Source organism: Cavia porcellus, unplaced genomic scaffold (assembly GCF_034190915.1).
Source record: "Cavia porcellus strain 051 isolate PalLab524CR breed Dunkin Hartley unplaced genomic scaffold, mCavPor4.1 scaffold_20, whole genome shotgun sequence".
NCBI classification, from domain to species: Eukaryota; Metazoa; Chordata; class Mammalia; order Rodentia; family Caviidae; genus Cavia; species Cavia porcellus.
The window spans coordinates 26,868,954-26,887,974 of record NW_026947503.1 but is presented as its reverse complement, the minus strand read 5'-3'; the positions used below and the strand labels follow the sequence as shown (position 1 = coordinate 26,887,974).

At 38.3% G+C, this 19,021-nt stretch overlaps 1 long non-coding RNA gene across 1 annotated transcript in view; it reads left to right on the top strand.

Moving 5' to 3' along the window:
- Window positions 1-14,805, top strand: part of LOC134471774 (uncharacterized) — a 35,091-nt gene extending 20,286 nt beyond the window's left edge. The window contains exon 2 of the long non-coding RNA XR_010041402.1: window positions 12,590-14,805. This is a non-coding gene — a long non-coding RNA (uncharacterized LOC134471774). The remainder of the gene's footprint in view (window positions 1-12,589) is intronic.
- Window positions 14,806-19,021: the final 4,216 nt, after the last annotated feature.

Here is a 19,021-nt window from a genome sequence, read left to right as displayed (position 1 = left end):
TATGCACACCCTTCTGTTCTGACTCTGTTTTGCTTAGTCACATTTGGTTTTATTCTCTTCAATAAAGTAATAAGAACCGTGAGAATAATAAAACCCTAAAAGTCTAATTGTTACTGTAAAATAGAGAGGAAAGTAAGGTGGACTAAGGGATATAACCGCAAGTATGTTCGAGTGTGCAGGATGGAAAACCATCTAACTGAGCTTTTGTTGGATCATTGAATGGAACTGTCTCCAATTTCACTGTATGAATGTTCACTTTATATGCTTTAATTTAGTGATATGGACAACTGTTTCTGGGAAGATAATATGTAACCTATTAACTGGTTATTTCGTACTGTATACATTTTTTTCTAGAAATACTGTATTATTTGTACCCTTTTACTGCATTGTTTTTTATGTCCTTTCTTTCTTTCTTCTTCTTCTTTTTCTTCTCTCTTAAAAAAAAAAGAAAGCCTATATTATCATTGTTTTGGTCTCTTTGTTATTCTCATTTATCTGTCTGTTTCTTGTATTTTTAGTAATTTATTTGGTTTAGTTTTGTTTTTCTCTCTAATACAGAAAGGATAGATGTAAGGTAGGGGTTTATACATGCCTAGAACTTCTCCTAAAGAGTTTACAAGAATTGATTCTATTACACGTGATGATATGAACAGCTACTTTGAAGAAAAAGAAGACAGCTATTGCTGACTTTGTATCATCGTGTTATAAAGTACAGTAATGCTCTTATTCTTTGTTTAGATTGGTTTTAGTCTGTTTTCTATTATTTAATGTCAACTACATGAAAGTATGGACAACTATTTCAGAGAAAACAGGAGACATTATGGTAGCCCCTGTTGATTTCCTGTTGTCTTGCTTTGAAGTCCTGTGTCATTTGTATTGTTCTTTTCTGATATGCTTTGTTTGTTTTGTTTTAACACTCTTTAAAAGAAAAAACCAGACTTAGCTATACTCTAAGCTTGTTTAATAATATTTACAATGTCCATATCCAAATGGCAAATATAGTGACCTGGGAAATAACATGGTTTGATTCCAATATATATTGCCCTGCCACTTGGGTCGGGGCATGAACTCTCTGCCCATTACATGCCAAAACCCTTCTTCAATGATTACCTGCTAACTGAGAAAACACACTCATGTGACCTTCAGAAACAACTTCAAGTGTCACTCCACCCTCCCACTTTTTAAGATGGCACACATGACAAAGCCTATTCACAGTCTATGACACAGCCACATTCCCCTCCAAGAGTTCTGACCCGAAAGAAAATCAGTATCCCAGTGCAGACCCAGCAGTTAGAAATGGGTCAATGTCAAAGCACATCACAATTTTGACTGGTACAGAAATGACTCCTCATAGATTGCAAAGTACTTCCATCTATGTTAACTCACTGAGCCCTACTATGGCTCTTGCAGTACTAAAGATAATAAATATTTAATAAACCATGTACTGGGTAAAGACACATTTAATCCTTACCCAAAAAAACTCTGCAAGGCTGGCCTTCAACTCTCTGTTGCTATAGATGAAGAAACTGAAACACTCAGAAAGGTGACATATCTGACCCAGGGTCCCGTAGCTAGTACTGGTCAAGTTAGGATTCACCACTGGGTCACCTAGCACCAAAGTACATGGTGGACTCACTGTGCCCAGCATAGTCAGCAGGTAACATCAGATCTTTCTGTTTGCTCCTATGTATTCTCGTTGAGTCCTTTAAGTTCCCTCCAGAGCTTTGCCACAGAAACCAGGAGTCACTCCATGAAGCGATCAGCAGCCTTCTCATTTCCCATGCTCCAGCTGGGAGGGAGATGGAGCTGCTATTCCAAAAATGTGATGCTAGAGTATATGAGCAAAAGGATGTGCCATGCTGAGAGCAGGGAGAGCCTCTGTCAGGGGAAGCAGGTACAGTTTAGGTTGTCAGTTATCCATGGCCCAAAAAGTGTCATCATCTTCTTAGTGCTGTGTCCTCAAAGCCTGCTCATTATTCCCATGAGTGCTTCTATTGTAAGGAAATATTCCAAACTGCTAAGCAGATTATCTTCTAATGAAATACTACTTGTATATTTTATAGGTAGAAGATTTCTATTTGGCTTTGGAAAAAATAAGTGTGAAAATATGGTCTAGAGAAATAGACCCTGAAAAGGCACCTTTCAAAATATACTACACCCAGTTAAGCCTATGGTCAGAGTATCAGTTTGCCATGGTTGCCATAACAAATGCACACACTGGATAGCTTAAAAAACAGAAAGTCACTGTCTCGGGTCTGAAGCTGTAAGTCTAGATCTAAAGTGTCAGCAGGATGACTGTGTTCTTCAGAGCCACCCCCTGAAATTGGAGATGATTGTCTTTTCCCTGTGACTTCAAAGTAACCCTTCAATGTGTGTTTGTGCTTAATTTTTTACTTCTGAGGAGGACACCAGTTATCTTGGAATAGAGCTCCCCTTAGAGTCTTCATTTTAATCACATACCTCTTTAAAAACTTTATCTCTAAATGCAGTCAGTCATATGTTGAGCTATTAGAGGTTACGACTTCATATGATTTTGGGGGAACACAATTCAGCCTACAATAAGTTGAGTAGTCTTCAGCTGGTGCTTAAATTCTCTGATCACTGCCTACAAAAAAGGATATTCTCTGAGAACCATAAAGACAAGCATCTCCCTTGTTTGAGGATGTGATTCAGTGGTAGAACTCTTGCCTTGCATGCACAAGACCCTGGGTTCGAACCTCAACACCACAAAAAAAAAAAAAAAAAAAAAAGCAAGAGAGAAACATGTTCCAAAGACCACCAGCTAAACTAAATACAGAATAAATAACCCATTATAAAAAGGAATCTATCTAGGTGTGATGGCATATGCCTTTAATGCCATCAACAGAAGAATGCATAAAAAAAGATGTGATAATTTTATACAATGGAGAACCACTCAGCTCGCACTTGCAAAGCTGAAGCAGAAGGATCACTATGAGTTCGAGGTCAGCCTGGACTACATAATGAATTTAAACTCAGCCTGAACTATATAGCATGACCCTACACAGATTTTTTTGAGACCAAAAAAGATAAAAGCCTAATAAAGACAAAAGCCTGTATACAAAGCTATACAGACCCTATTTTAATGAAAATAAGGGAGAACATTAGGCAGGACAAGATATCTAAGTGTGGAATTCTTCAATGAAGATGTTTCTGTACACACCAAACACTGATTATATCCTAAAATTTCAGCGAATTGCATTTTCCAAATATGGTCAAAGGGATCGTTCCTATCCTATGTACTCTTCTGACAGTGTGATTTTCGTATTTCTCCCATTAAGAGGTATGTTCTATGCCTCTCCTTAAATGTCAGTGTCTCAGAAAGCCAGTTAGCATCTACCTTAAGATAGACGGACTTGGAGTCCTCACACAGTACTCTGATGGCCCTGGAAGCCAATAGATTACAGGGACAGTACACAGGGAAGGGCCCTGAGTATGAGAAGAAAGAAGGCCATCCCACTAGTTGCCCAAGACAGGTCAGACCAAAGCCAAAACACTCAACCCACCATCTCCCCAGCTGTTGACTGTCAGAACCTATGAGCATAACAAAGTGATTGCTGTTGTCTTAAATCACAAAGTTTTGGGGTAAATTATTATGCAGTAATAAATAACCAGATCAAATATATTCTAATTAAGTCTTTCTGATGCTAATTTGAATTTGCTTCTTCCAAAAATGAATACAAATGAGTAAAATGATCATTTCCTCCTGGCCTGTCTATAAGTTTCCTATTTGGCTTCTTCTACATCTGAAAAAAAAATATTCCTTGGTTTGCTCTCTTTTCATGGATGCTACATGTATGTATCAAGCGATCAGTACTTCGTGAGTTCCACAAATAAACACTCGTGTTCGCCATCTCTATCGTGTGTTTCCTAGGCCAGCCATGTTTGCTAATAACTTTCTCTCCCATGTTTCTCCTAAGTCATAATCTCATTCTTTTCTTGGGGTTGTTTTATCTATGTCTAAGCCTATTTCCTTTTGTTCTGTCAGTGTCATTTGGGCTTTTCCCCAGTTTATGCATCGGGGATGAACTCAGGTCAAGTAGGAAACAGATTCAAAAATGTTTCGACTGAGACTCAAGAACCATAAGGTGGGGAGCCATAAGGTGGGGATTGCTGGCATGCCTTTCAGGAAGGTGGAGAGGCCATACCTAAACCTGGCCCTTTTCTTACAGTTCCTTCCTCATCTTGCTTCTCCCATTCCTCATGCTATCATTGATTTGAATGAAGAATTCTTCATGGGCAAGAGCCAATGGAGAGTAGGTTTAGTCTCCTCCATACAGAATTGCATTTAATAAGAGTTACTCAGTGATGTGGAATGCTAGATGAACATACATCTCCTTCACCAAACTGATGTTGAAAATTCAAACACAAGACATTCAGCCACAAGTAGATGACTGCCATGGTCAGCTTTCCATAAACAACTAAAGGGCCATTAGAAATTGGAAAGATTACCCTCCAAAAGAGAAAACTAGTACGGGAATCACGTAAAACTGACTTTACATTTATTGGATGATACTAGCCATTTGTGGAAGCCATTTTTTTCCTATAGTGCACAGTATGGTAAAGAGTTAGCCTGTGTAGTTGAGGAATCATATGAATGGCTGATTCTAAACGATGCCATTGAGGGATCATTTCAAAAATGGCAGAAAAGGACTGGAACTTTTTCTATAATAGATGAAATCTAATCAATGAAATATATGCCTAAACAATAAGTTAGCATGCCCAAGTTTAATATGTCATTTAACAATAATCATAACGGTCTGTGACTTTCATTAACTTATCAGTTTGCTAAAGGCTACATTTGAACTAAACATGCAGTCAGATTGATTTTGAGTCTGAGTCTGTGACCAAAGGGGCAGCCTGGACAAAGCCTTTCTCCTCCACCTCCTAACCAGGTTCCACCAAGCCTCACTCACTGTCTCATTCAAAGAAATCTCTCCTCAGGGGCTACAAGGATGCTTACAGTATTATGCTATTCTTTACTATACTCGTCGATAAATAATAACTTTATTGGTAAGTTTTATGAGGAAAATTATATACAAAGTGATATGAACAAAAGTGATGATTATGGAGACCTTGAGTATATTCTTTCAAATTGCGCCAAATACAGTATAATTTATCTAAAGAATAAATAGAGTACAAAAAGAAAAAGGGTACTTGAAACAGATGAAATGGGGCCCTAAAATCTCTCTAGTGAAGATTTAGGTCACAAAATAAGATAACTTGGAATCTAGCCTGGTTCTGTTTCACAGAAAAAAGAGAAAGAAACTGTACATCATCACCAATATGTTCTAGGTGAGAAGGCAGCAAGAATTAGCCAGGATTCCATTCGTATGGGAAAATGTTCCTAAAATCTATCTACCATCATCAGCTCCAGCTCCACAGTCACCGTGAAACTTGCAGTAACTGGTGGTGCTACTTCCCAAGAACTCTGACGCCGGCCACAGTGAATAGAGACCAAAGAATTTTAGACTTAAAGCAAAGAGCAGCCTTTGTTCCTAGCTTCAGGTATTACATCAGTCTTTGGTTAATATTGTTCTCATGAATTCCTGCGAATCTGAGCACCTCTGGCTGCACTGGTAGAATCCAAAGTTGCCCAAAATGTTGACCTGAAACATGGTGAGCATCCCAGGGGCCACCTGAGGCCATCCTGCCTAAAGACTGATTGTTCTCATACTCAGATATCCCGTTGCTTCTATAAAATCTGTTCTATACTGAATTGAGTCCCCTCAAAATTCAGGCACTGAAACCCTATCTTTCAGGATGACTGTAGTTGGAGTCAAGGCTTTTAACTAAAAAGAAATTGTTTAAGATTGCAAGATGGGTTCCTAATCCAAAAAGCCTGATGCTGTAATAAAAAAGAAAGAGACGCTAGGAGTGTATGTTAACAGGAAATAGCACTGCTTGCATGAAGACGCTACAAGCAGGTGACCATCTACATGCCAGGAAGAGACACCCAACACATAAACAACTTGGATGGCTCTTTGATCTTGGACTTCCCGACATGCACAACTGTGGGAAAATAAAAATGTCTGTTGTTTAAGCAATCCAGTCTTTGGTGATTAATACAATATCTCTCCATACTTCCTAAATCTAGTTAGTTTTCAGTGATTCTGCTTAAAATGCAAATAAACCATTATCAGTCATGAATGACTTTTGGTGCATCAATCTGTCTCAACATTTCCAGTGAGAGCTGACAGAGAACAGGTTTCATTTGAATAAAGGAAGAAGGAAGGCGGGTATGACAGCCAGAACATGGTGTTAACTGAGGGAAACTGCGCAGGCACAGGCAACAGAGTACAGAGGTGGTAAGTAGCTTTCTGTCACCATAAGCCAACACCCAAGCGAGTTAACTTACAAAGAGAAAAGTATTGTTTTAGCTCAGATTTGGAAGCTTCAGTTCAAGATTGGGAGAATTATTGCTTTGGGACCCTAGTCTAGAGCTATGCCAGAATGAAATGCAGGAAGCACATAGAAAACTGCTTGCCTTGTGACCAGGAAGCAAAAGAGAAGGAAGAAGAAATGGCAGGGGTCCCTCAGCTCCCGTCAAACCACACTCCAGTGACCTAAGGACCACCCAGAAGCCCTAGCTCCTAAGGGTCTCATCACCTCTCAACACCCACACCCTGGGGCCAGGCCTCTAATACACTGACCTTTATGAGTATACAAACCACAGCAAGGAAGAACAGGAAAGTGGAACATTAAAATCAATGCAAGGGCACTGAGCGCTGAGAAAATAGTAGAAAGCCAGCATTTGTTGAGTTCTCATTAAATGTCAGACATCAAGCTAATGAGTCATCTATTTGGGTTAGGGTTAGAGTTAGGGTTAGAAAAATAATGGTAAAAGAATATCATAGGCAGTGTAAAACTCTCATTTGACAGGTAGAGAAATTGAGACAGAGAATCTAAGTTGTATATTAAAATTTGACCCAAAACTATCTCCAAGGCCTAATTTTTTAAAAACAGTTTTGTAGACACATTTTTATGCTATAAAATGTACATGTTTTAAGTGTGCAGTTCGATAATTTTTTAGTAAACTTACGGAGCTTGGAACTCACTGTAATACCAAGTTAAGAACATATTTATTGTCTCAAAAAGATCCCCCATGCAGGGTCCAAATCTGAACCGTGAAATCACATCACTTCCCACACCATGGCAAGAGACTTGGGAGGATAGAAACACTGATAAGAAGCAACCAAGAGTTCTTATAGACTGAAGCACGAGTTCAAATTGGCACTATATTTGGCTGTATAAACTTTAAATGAAAATTCTCAGACCAGGAACAATCCTTATGGGCATATGTCCCAGAGACTCTCCATCTGACAGGGAGTCCCATGCAGAAATATCCACTGTAGCATCAATTGTAGAATGGAACCTTGGATACAACCCAAACGTCTACCAATGCAAGTGGATAAATAAGTTGCAGTACATTCATGTAACGCAAGGCACTTAAATAGCCACTGAAGTGAATGAGCTATAACTGCAAGAACCCATATGAGTAAATCTACAAAACAGAATGTTGAGTTTAAAAAAGGAAATTGGCAAGTACTCTGTACAGTAAAGCACTATTTGTGTCAAGTATTAAAATCATAGACAGCATGAGTTTTTGTTGACAAGCTCTCTTTTTCAGTTTTATTCTTTAAAAACAGTAAAGCAATTATGGCCTAATAATTACATGTTAATAAATCATATGATAATATTTTGAAAAATGGAAAGTTTTCTTTATGTTACATTTTGCAAAATCACAAGGATCAAACACTGTTGAATTCACTGATTCTCTGCAGAAAATTTTTATGGGTATGTATGTGGTTCTGGGGATGAAACCGAGGGCCTTTGCACTGTGCTATGTCTCAGCCTTCTACCATTATTTTTATTTTTATTTAGAGTTTCTCTAAGTTTCTCAGGCTGGGTTTGAACTTCTGTCCTCCTACCTCAGACTCACAGAGTTCTGGAATTACAGGTGTGCACTAAGGCACCTGGCTTTTTAAATGTCCTTGAAGTTATTGTGTATTGAGCAGGTGTCTGCAGTGTTGGGTGCATTTGGTGCCTTAACTCATTTCGTCCTTGGACTGGTTCCTCCACGCTTCAGGGTTTTAAAGGGCACTTTACACACTGCTCAACTTGACCCGTTATTATCCAAACGGACTCATCCTCCCTCATTCGGCAGCTGAAGTGTCTGCCACTGACAGATGATGTCTTTGTGTTTGAGCAACAGAAAACTAGGACTGTTGGGCTCATAAAAAGATAATTAAGTCTTTAACCATTATTGAATGTGGCATGGGAGAAAAAACACATCTACTCAGCCTTCTCAAAGGCCCACACTGGGAAGATGAACAATTCTTGGAAACCTTAGGCAACAGGAGTGAATTTAAACATTTTTATGTCCATTTGCAATGGACTAAATAAATATTTGTGTACTTCCAAATTTCATATTTTGAAACACTAAGACTCTTATGGTGGTATTAGAAAGTGGGACTTTGAGACAGTGATTGTTACACAGGGGTTAAGCCTTCAGGGTGACATCAGATCCCAGAGAGCTCCCTTGTTCTCTTTCCCCCATATGAACACACACAGCAAAAGGACAGTAGTCTGCAACCTAAAAGAAGGCCCTCACCAAAACCTGGCTGTGCTGGAAGCCTCAGGGTGTGTTAGTTCTCAATCACTGTCACAAACACAGTGGTATCTTGGTTCACAAACTTGATGCTACCCATGATTCTGGTCACAAATTGAGTTGGATGAGACCTGAATCAAATTCAGTGGTTAGGTCCACTACTGATCCTATGAGGAAATTTGATTCATTTCTCATCTAGTACAGTTTGCCACCAGAATCATGAGAATTGAGTTCATGAACTGAGTGTATCTGAGATAAACAACTTAAAGGAGAAAATGATTATTTTAACCAGGTTTTCAGAGGTTTCAGTCTATGGTCAGCTGGTTCTATTATTTGTTGGCTTGTGGAAAGGTAGATCACATGGCAGAAGGGGATGGGGACATAAAGGTGCTGGCCTCATAGTAGCCTGGAAGCAAAAAAGGGAAAGAGCCAGAGAAAGGGGGCGAGGGACTAGATACAGTCTCCAAATTCATGCCCACAATCCACTCTCTTAACTACACCCCATTCTGTCACCTCCCAATAATGCCATCAAATTGAGATTGCTTTGGTTAGTACCCTCACCTTCCAAAACCCCTCTTCTGAACATACGAGACACTTTGCAAAGACATTTAGAGTCTAAACCCTAACACAGACTTCCAGTCTTCAGAAACACAAAGAAGTTTCTGTCCTGTAGAAGGCACACTTTCTATGGTACTTTGATATAGCAACCTGAACTAAGACAGCCTTCTATCAAGAGACAACATTGCTCAGTCTCGTGTCTTTGTGTTAACACATTTCCAAATACTCCAAATGAAGTGTGGCTAATGGCACCTCTTGCACACTGTTAGCACAAAATGTGAATCCCTAGTCTCCTATCACTGAAATTCAAAACGCTGACCTTTCTGTCCCTTTAATCCTTTACTAGGCATGGCCCACACTAAATACCTGTCTGTTCCATTACTCTCCCCATGGCTCCTTCCCACGTCTCTACAACTGGTCTTAATATGCTTTCTGCTCTTCTCCCCCTCGCTCCCCTCCCCACCCAGGATGTGCACATCTTCCCAACAATCAACAGCAATTCAAGCATTCCTTCTCCTCAAAGCCTTCCCCAGCAGAAGAAATACTAAGCTCTATCTCTGTTTTGCCTTTACAGCTCTTAGGAGTCAAAGCCGATTTTGCTGTATACTAGTTATTCATTTCACACTTTATATCTTTCCAATTATACTATGAAAAAAGAGGAGACAATGCCTTCTCCACTCATGAGCAATTCATATTATCTAAAATAAAATATATAATAGATGCTTAATAAATGTTCATAAACTGAGTTAAATATTTCTACCTTAATCCATTTGCATGTCATATCATTCTGTCCCACATCACTCTAGCAACTGGCATATGTTGACAAATTCTCTATGCAGGAATCATATGCTGCTTGATGACTCAAACTGAACTGTTTATAGAAATCAGAGGCCCTGGATGATGGAATCATTAAAACCATCTTTAGTCTGATAATTCCAAATCTAGGCTGATCATTTTAATAACTTGGAGAGTTTTGAAAAATGCCAATACTCAGAGTCCTGCCCTGATGCAGTCAATCTGGGACAAAGCCTGGGAATCTGGAATCCTTAAAGTTTCCCAGGGAATTCTAAAGTGCAGCCAGGGCTGGAGACCAGTGCCTTTATGCCAGCACTCTGCATTGTCATTTGAACATGCTAAGCAGAAGTCTGGGAACATCAGCTTTGAAAAGAAACATGCACAATGTAGTAAGCAAAGGGAATGCCAACCCTATTTGCATCAAAGACCACAAACTGCTTAAGCACCACCTTCCCAGCAGTTTTTATTCAGACGATGGATGGACTCGTTTGAAGTACATCTTATCTATTTGTGAAAGCCCTTACAGGATTCTCTCTAATGCATAGACAACTTGCATTTGCCACTTCCCCTCGTCCTGTCAGCAGTTACTGCATGAATTTGAAAGTCATTAAATTCCTTTACTTAATTTTTTTAAAAGTTCTATAAACTATGCATCTACTAAAAGAATATGAGTACTGGAGCATGCAGCAATAAGCAAATATGGACACAAAATCAGGTCCACTGAAAAGAGCAGAATATAAAATAGTGCCAAATACAACTGTATACAAATGATGCAAATATGAGGATTTTAATGAAATTTTTTCTAGCAATAAGGTGCAACATACAATGAAGATTCAAAATTATTTTTAAAGTGCCATATAACTCAGATGTGTTCTTTGAGGGCAACTTGCCACCTAACTAGAATGTGCTACCATCAGCGTTTTTATAACATTCCTCCAAGCAAAAGTTACCATGTGTTTTGTCTCAGACAAGTTTCTTCCTTAATTGCTCTGTGTAGGTGGGCTCTTTACTGTGTGTTCTTTAGGAGGGTTTCATTCTGTGACTGTCTTTTATCTCTCTCTTGAAAGTCCCTCTTTAAACAAGTATGGTGGTGTATGGTTGTAATTCCAGCACTTGGGAGGTTGAGGCAGGAGGATCACTGCAAGTTCAAGACCAGTCTGGGCTGCGAAGTGAGCTCAAGGCCAGCCTGAACTGCATATGGAGACCCTGTCTCAAAAAAACAATAAATAATAAAGTCCCTCTAATGACATGACATAATTGAACAACTCTGACACTACGTTCTTGCTGACCTATCAGTTGTGGGACTTAACTCTTGCAAACTGAGCATTTTTGTTAACTCACTATAGTGAGATGATACTTGCCGTTCCTTAAGAACTGGGTTATTCCAGTTCCAATACCTTGTTAAAAACAAAGAAAAAATTTAAAAAATAATAAATTCATTTTTAAAAAAAGAACTGGGTTATTTAGGCTTGAAAACAATTTAGTTTCCCTTTTGTCTTTGAAAGAAACAATGGTAATCTGCATTCTTCACATAATGAAATGTATATTCTTAGGAAAGCAAGCATCAATCTATTCCATTTTTAAAATCTTTAAGCAACCCAGTTAGGAACTCTCAGTTTATTTCATTAGTAAGGGAATATTTTCCTAAATAAAATCAAACGGCCTTGATTAATATCTAATAAATATTTTATTTGTCTTATCTCTAAACTGAGGTATACTTCATTTTAAGAATAACATCCTGCTAGAGACCAAGATAGCGGAGTAGTATGCAGCAGAGAAAAGTCTCTCAGAGAGCCATTGCCCAGATACTGGAATATAGCATCATGAGGAAGACAAGAAGGAGGGAAGTAAGTCCACTGGACCCAGGGGGAATCTGCAGTGCAAATTGAAGCCCACAGAGAGTGAAGAGAAAAACTTCAACAAAGATGAAGGTAGTCAACAGCACCTTCTCCCTGAGACAGGACTCACTGTGTAAGAGAAGTGGCTTGAGCCTGCAGATACACAGTTACAGTGACAGTGATAGCTGGGGACCCCAGAAGCCTCTGCAGACACACGTGGCAGTGGAGAGTAACAGCAGAGATGGAAGGCTGTGCTGGCTGGCAGTGAGTGCAGAGGACTTAGTCCTCCCTCGGGAGAAAGCACTTGGCCTGGAGCCATCTTAGAGACAGGGCCAACTGAGGTCAGAACCCAGAACTGCTGCCAGCTCCATCCAGCAGCTCTCAGCTAGGCTTGGGCGGTGGCAACCTCAATGTGTCTGGTCTCGGGGCAGATCTGCTGAGATTATCCATTACCCTGTCAAAAGCTACTGTTGTCTTGCTGGGATAAATCAGTGTGATTTGGGATGCTGTCTTCCCTGGTGTTGTAATTAGGGGTTGTGCAGAGAACAATTAGAATCAGGACATGGAGTTTATAATTCTGTTTTATGATGGTCACCCAGAGTTAGCACAAGAAACTGCAGGAAATCTATCCACAACACCAAAGACATAGAATATGGCCTAAATCCCACATGAGTCCAGATGAAAACCCAGAGCTCATAACAATGCCCCCCATGAGTCCAACTGAAGGTCCAGAGCCCACAAGAAGGACTCACACCAGTCTCTTTTACAGATCCATGCCGGGAAGGCCCAAACGTCAGCGGTGGAAGCCAGAAAGTCCATGCCAGTGGGTGAAGAAGCTTTGCTGGTGGAATGAGGGTTCTAAGCTGGAGTCAAAAAGCCACACTCATAACAAAGACCAGGGCTGTCCTGAAAAGCACCACAGCCATCCTCAGCGACACAGAGGCCCCGAGCTCTTCTGACGACAAGCACAGTTAAGTACATGCCAGAAAGCCAGCATGATGAGTTCATCCTGGAGATCAAGTGGCACACGTCTTCCTCTCCAGAGCCAGGAAGCAATGCCGATGTGAGGACCAGAGCTCCTCCAGGAGAACCAACAGCTCAGACAGCAACTCGTAGGAGAACCGACAGTGCCTCAATGCAACAGCTTCTCCTTCTCCATGTCTCTATGCTGGCAACTTTCCTCAGGTGAACATCTAGGCTCAGCACCATGCTGATGTAATCCAGCCAGCGTTAAATTGACCACCAGTTCTCAATCCATAACACCAGGTTTTCTACTAGTAAAACCAGAGCGAACCCTGGAAGTAAACTGTTTTACTTTTTCTTTTTTTTTCTCTTTCTCTTTGATGGTTTTTGTATGAATGTGAAAGTGATTCCTAACCTCTTGGTGAGTGTGGTTCTTTTCTGTTCTTCCTTTTATCTCTTCCATCTCTCTTTTCCTTCAGTCTTCTGCACCAGTTTCCCAAAGTTGGCATGATCTCCCTTTGTCCTCCAACCTTGCTTCTAATCTCTTCTTCTTCTTCTTCTTCTTCTTCTTCTTCTTCTTCTTCTTCTTCTTCTTCTTCTTCTCTTTTCTTCTTCTTCTTTTTCTTCTTTTTCTTCTTTTTCTTCTTTTTCTTCTTTTTCTTCTTCTTCTTTTTCTTCTTCTTTTTCTTCTTTTTCTTCTTTTTCTTCTTCTTCTTCTTCTTCTTCTTCTTCTTCTTCTTCCTCTTCCTCTTCCTCTTCCTCTTCTTTTACTTCTCTATTTTCTCCTTAATCCATTTTAAATGTTAACTCCATAGGGCAAAATTGACACATTAAGGACTTATACATTGCATATAATTTTGTGATTTGTTTTACATTTTGTTATATAATCACAAATCTAGTTTATATAGTTAAAAGTGGCAAATTAAGGTTTAGGTCACTTTCTCATTTTCTAGGTACCACTAGGTGCTATTGGTACCACTATAGCCAAAATTGACATAATTCTTCTAACAATGACTGCTCCTGGTATTCCATGACTGAGACTGACTAAGGGTCATAGAAAATACTGTGGTACAGTGCCAAAAAAAAAAACCAGTGACTAGGCCAAGCAAGCTACAACTTCTCATCTCCAACAAACTGAGAAGCTAAAACATTCCAGTAGACTCAAAACCCAAAACCAGCTATACCTCGAATATATCTCAAAGAAGTAGTGATCAGACAACAGTCCTAAACACTAGCAATAAAGCAACCTATCATAGCAACATACTAACATCACCCCAGGAATTAAACTGAAAGAAGAAAAGAAAATGAGAAGACACTTAAGCAAAATGCAGCCCAACATCCAGTTCACCAAAGGCAAATCTAGGGGGCAATGAGGTGGGACAATCTGAAAGCCGCCAACAGGCAGTTGGAGTGGTAAACACAAAGCAATTGAATGAGGCTCTGGAAAAAAATAAATCAGAAATAATCTCTCAGATAATTATAGAGATTGCCAAACTACACACCATGCTTAGTGACGTTAGAGCAAACAGACAAAAACAATAAATGAGCTTAAGAAAATTATCAACATAGGAAAGAAATGGAATCCACAAAGCAGATACCCAAGAGAATAAAATCTCCACTGTAAGTATTTGAAGCAAATTAGGCCACTGTGAGGACAGGATCTCAGGTAGGGAAGACAGGCTTGTAGTTAGCAACCAGGAAAAGAAAGGTGTGTGTGTGTGTGTGTGTGTGTGTGTGTGTGTGTGTCTTTTTGATACAGGGTCTCATTATGCAGTTAGGTTGGGCTTGGGCTCACTTTATAGCCCAGGCTGGTCTTAAACTTGCAACAGTCTTCCTGACTCAGCCTTCCAAGTTCTGGGAATACAGGAGTGTGCCACTATGCCCGGATTAAGAAAGATTTCTCAAAAATAGAAAGGGACTATGAGAAATCGATCCAGCAGCTGCTAGACAAGACAAGAATAATTTAAGATTGATTGGAGTCAATGAAAAAGCAGGAGATACAATAAATGACATTAAAAAGTTTTCACAGACATCATGGCAGAAAACTTTCTTGGTAGAGAAGAATTTGAAATACAGATAAATGAGGCATATAGAACTCGAATTGGCCAAGATCAAAAAAAAAAATCTGCATCTAGGCATATCATAGTCAAGATTCCAGAAATTCAACACAAGAATAGAATCTTAAAAGCTGCTAGGGAAAAGAAACAGATCGCCTATAAAGGAAAACCCATCAGAATCACAGCTGACTTCTGAACACAAACTCTCAAATCAAGGAGAACTTGGAGTGAAGTACTCCAAGTTCTAAAGGAAAACAGCTTTCAATCCCAAATGATGTATCCTGCAAAATTATCTTTCAAAATTGAGGGAGAAATAAGACACTTCTGTGACAAAGAACATCTGAGGAAATTTATGACCACCAAACCAGAACTTCAAAATGTTCTAAAAGACACTCTAGGAAGAGATAAGGATTTCAGTTCCATGAACCCCAATAGAAGGAATCCACCAGGGAAGGGAAACAATCAGAGGAAGTGAAGAAAAAAAGGGAAAATAAACAATTAGAAAGTAACATGACAAGTATAAGTCAATACATATCAGTTATAAACATCAATGTTAATGGTCTCAATTCACCAATCAAAAGCAACAGAGTGTCAGATTGAAACAAGAAACAAGATCCAACAACACACTGCCTACAAGAAATACATTTAATTCAAAAACAAATTCATAGACTGAAAGTCAAAGGATGACAAACAATACTCCATGTGACAGGAATTCAGAAAAAAGTAGGGATAGCTGTTCTATTTGCAGACAAAGTAAATTTCAGATCAAGTCTGATTAAGAGATAAAGAAGGTCACTACATCCTCATAAAGGGAACAATCCAAGAGGCAGACATAACAATACCAGTGTAAAACAAAACCAGTGTACCCAACTATATAAAACAATTAATGACAGACATGGAAAATCAAATAAGCCCTACTACAATTGTATTGAGAGACCTCAATACCCCACTGGCACAAAAAGACATTATAGACAAAAAATCAATAATGAAATATTAGAACTAAATCAAAGTTTTGAACAAATGAACTTAATAGATGTCTGTAGAGTGTTCTACCCCACAACATCAGAATACACATTCTTGTCAGCTGCACATAAGATGTTCTCCAAAATAGACCATAACTGGCTCGTAGAATATGCTTAAATAAATGTAAAGGAATTGGAATTATCCCATGCATGCTATCAGACCACAGTGCAACGAAATTGGAAATCCATGCCAAAGGAAACCACAAGAGCTTCATAAACACATGGAAATTAAATAACACTCTGATGAACAACCAATGGGTCACAGATGAAGTTAAAGAAAAGATTAAACAGTTTTTACAGTTGAATGATAACAACAGTACACATCCTGGAACTTATAGGTCACCATGAAAGCAGTCTTAAGAGGGAAATTTATAGCAGTAAATACCCATATCAGGAAAACAGAGCAAGTGCATATAAGCAACTTAATGGTGAGCCTCAGACTTCTAGAAAAAGAAGAGCAGGCTAAGCCATCAGCTCATAGAGGGAAGAAATTATAAAAATCAGAGCAAAAATTAATGCACTTGAGACTAAAAAAATCACAAAGAATCAATGAGTTAAAGAGTTGGTTCTTTGAAAGATTATATAAAGTTAGCAAACCCTTAGCCAACCTTATCAAAAAAAGGAAAGACAAGATTCAAATCCATACAGTTAGGAACAAAAAGGGTGAAATCACAATAGTCCTTGCAGAAATCTAGAAGAGCATCTATACCCACTTTGAAAATTTGTATTATAATGAGATGGAGAATACAGAGAAACAGATTCCTAGATACATATGAATTGCCAAAGCTGAATCAAGAAGATATAAAAACCCTAAATAACCCAATGTCAATAAATGAAATTGAAGATGTAACTAAAACCTATCAACAAAGAAAAATCCAGGCCCTGAAGGATTCATTGCTGAATTCTATACAAGAAATTTAGAGACGAGCTAACACCACTATTTCTCAAACTCTTTAATGAAAACAAAAGAGAAGCAATATTCCCAAATTCATTCCTGGAAGCAAGCATTACACTGATACCAAAACTAGAGAAGGACCCAACTACGAAAGAGAATTACAGGCTAATTTCCTTAATAAAGATACAAAAATTCTTAGTAAGATATGACAAACAGAATGCTGCAAATCTACAAAAAGAGTATACACCATGATCAAGTGGGATTCTTCTCAGGGGTGTAGGGATGGTTCAACATACATAAATCCATAAATTTAATATACCATATTAACAGAACCAAGGGACAAAAATCATATGATCATTTCATTTAATAGATGCAGAGACAAAGTTCACAACCCATTCATGACCAAAAAAAAAAAACCCTATAGGAAATTGGAATAGATGGCCTTTGCCTCAATCTGATAAAAGTCATCTATAACAAAACATCCAACATCATACTAAATTAACAAAAACTGAAAACTTTCTCTCAAAATCAGGAACAAGACAAGGGTGTCCACATCTACACTCTTATTCAACATAGGCCTAGGAACTTTCGCTGTGACAATTAGACAAGAAAAAGGAATAAAGTAAGATCTTTAAGTGGATTCATAAACTTAACTCAAGTGGAAAATTTCAGTGTTTCCTAATTTAGCTTCTCAGCACGAGAGTTCTTCAAAGAGATCAGAGAGTTATAGGAATGTCAATTTTTCCTCATTCTTTCCTTAGACAATGAAAAATATGGCCAACATTGTGATGTCCACACACAGTTAATGAATGAATGTACAACTGCTCACATTTGAACTCATGACATTTTTTCTTAGCTTCTTACATTGCCTTCATAACCTTCGATGAATTATTTACTTCGCAAGTCTGAGAACTAGACCCATTGCTACTGGTATCCTGTCATCAGTGTTGACAATGTGAATTTATTCATTTAAAGACTATAGAATGAACATTTTTTAACTTGCACAAAGTTCAGAAAAATGGTTAACAGTATCTTCTCTCTCTAAAAAGTGAACAAAATGGTGGGGTTAAAGAGAAGAATGATTTGGAGATTTCAGAAATTTAGTCCTTCACTCTGTTTTCTAAGGCAAATGCTTTGATGTTTGCTAAAGACAAATTAACAACTTAGACTTGCTCCCAGTTCTTCTGGAATCTGAAATCTATCAGAAGAAAAAAGCATTAAAGTATTAATTGCATTATTAACAAAATAATTATAATGATCAATATGAGGAAGAAAACTTGGATACTGTAAGAGCTGGGAGTGAGAACAGGCCCAACAAACCAGCCCAACAATTCTTTTCCAAAACTATCATTATTACTTGTGGATTTTCACCCTTTAATTCTTGCCCTTACTATAATTTTCGTATGTAGATATCTTTCCTTTAAAAATCATTATACAAGCATAAATACAATCCCATTTTTTCCGTATTATCAGAGCAGATTATATTCAGAAGCTTATTATAAACTAAAATGAGTGAAAGGGAAAAACATTACTAAAACACATTTGCAAATGATATTTTTAAAAAGCCAAGTTTCCAAAGTACAGATTTTTAATCCTAAAATGTCTTACGTATCAGTGAAAAAGCTAGAATGTTGTTGAGACAATGAATGGAATCTGAAAGAAAATAAAGTTTGATCCTTATCTCATACCTCAGAATAAAATTAATTGCATGTATATCCAAGATTCTAGTACCAAAAACAGAAAATATTTAAAGCCAGTTGCAGAGACACATGCCTGTAATCGCAATGCTTGGAAGGCTGAGGCAGAAGGATTACCACAAATTTAAGGCCAGCATGAACAATATAGTGAATTCAAGGTCAGCCTGAGCTACAAACCAAGATGCTGTCTCAAAAAAATAAATAAATAAGAAAACATGGGCTACTTAACTACAACCTTGAGGCAAGAAAAGTCCTTTCTGAAGAAAATATGAAACAACACCAGAAATCTAAAACAGTAGGCTGATAAATTTGATTGTAACATATTGGAACCTTGTGTAAAAGAAACAAAATCACCGTAAGTAAAAGCAATGTAATATAATATAATATTGTGTTACATCCTACATAAAACAGGCTTATCTATTTATATACAGAGACTCTACAAATAAAAAAAGCTAACAACCCAATAAAATAATGAAGAAAGTATAGCATCACAGGTCACAGTACAGGAACAGCACAAGGTATGTCAACAGATGAAAAGGCATTCTGTGGGGCTGGGGATTTAGCTCA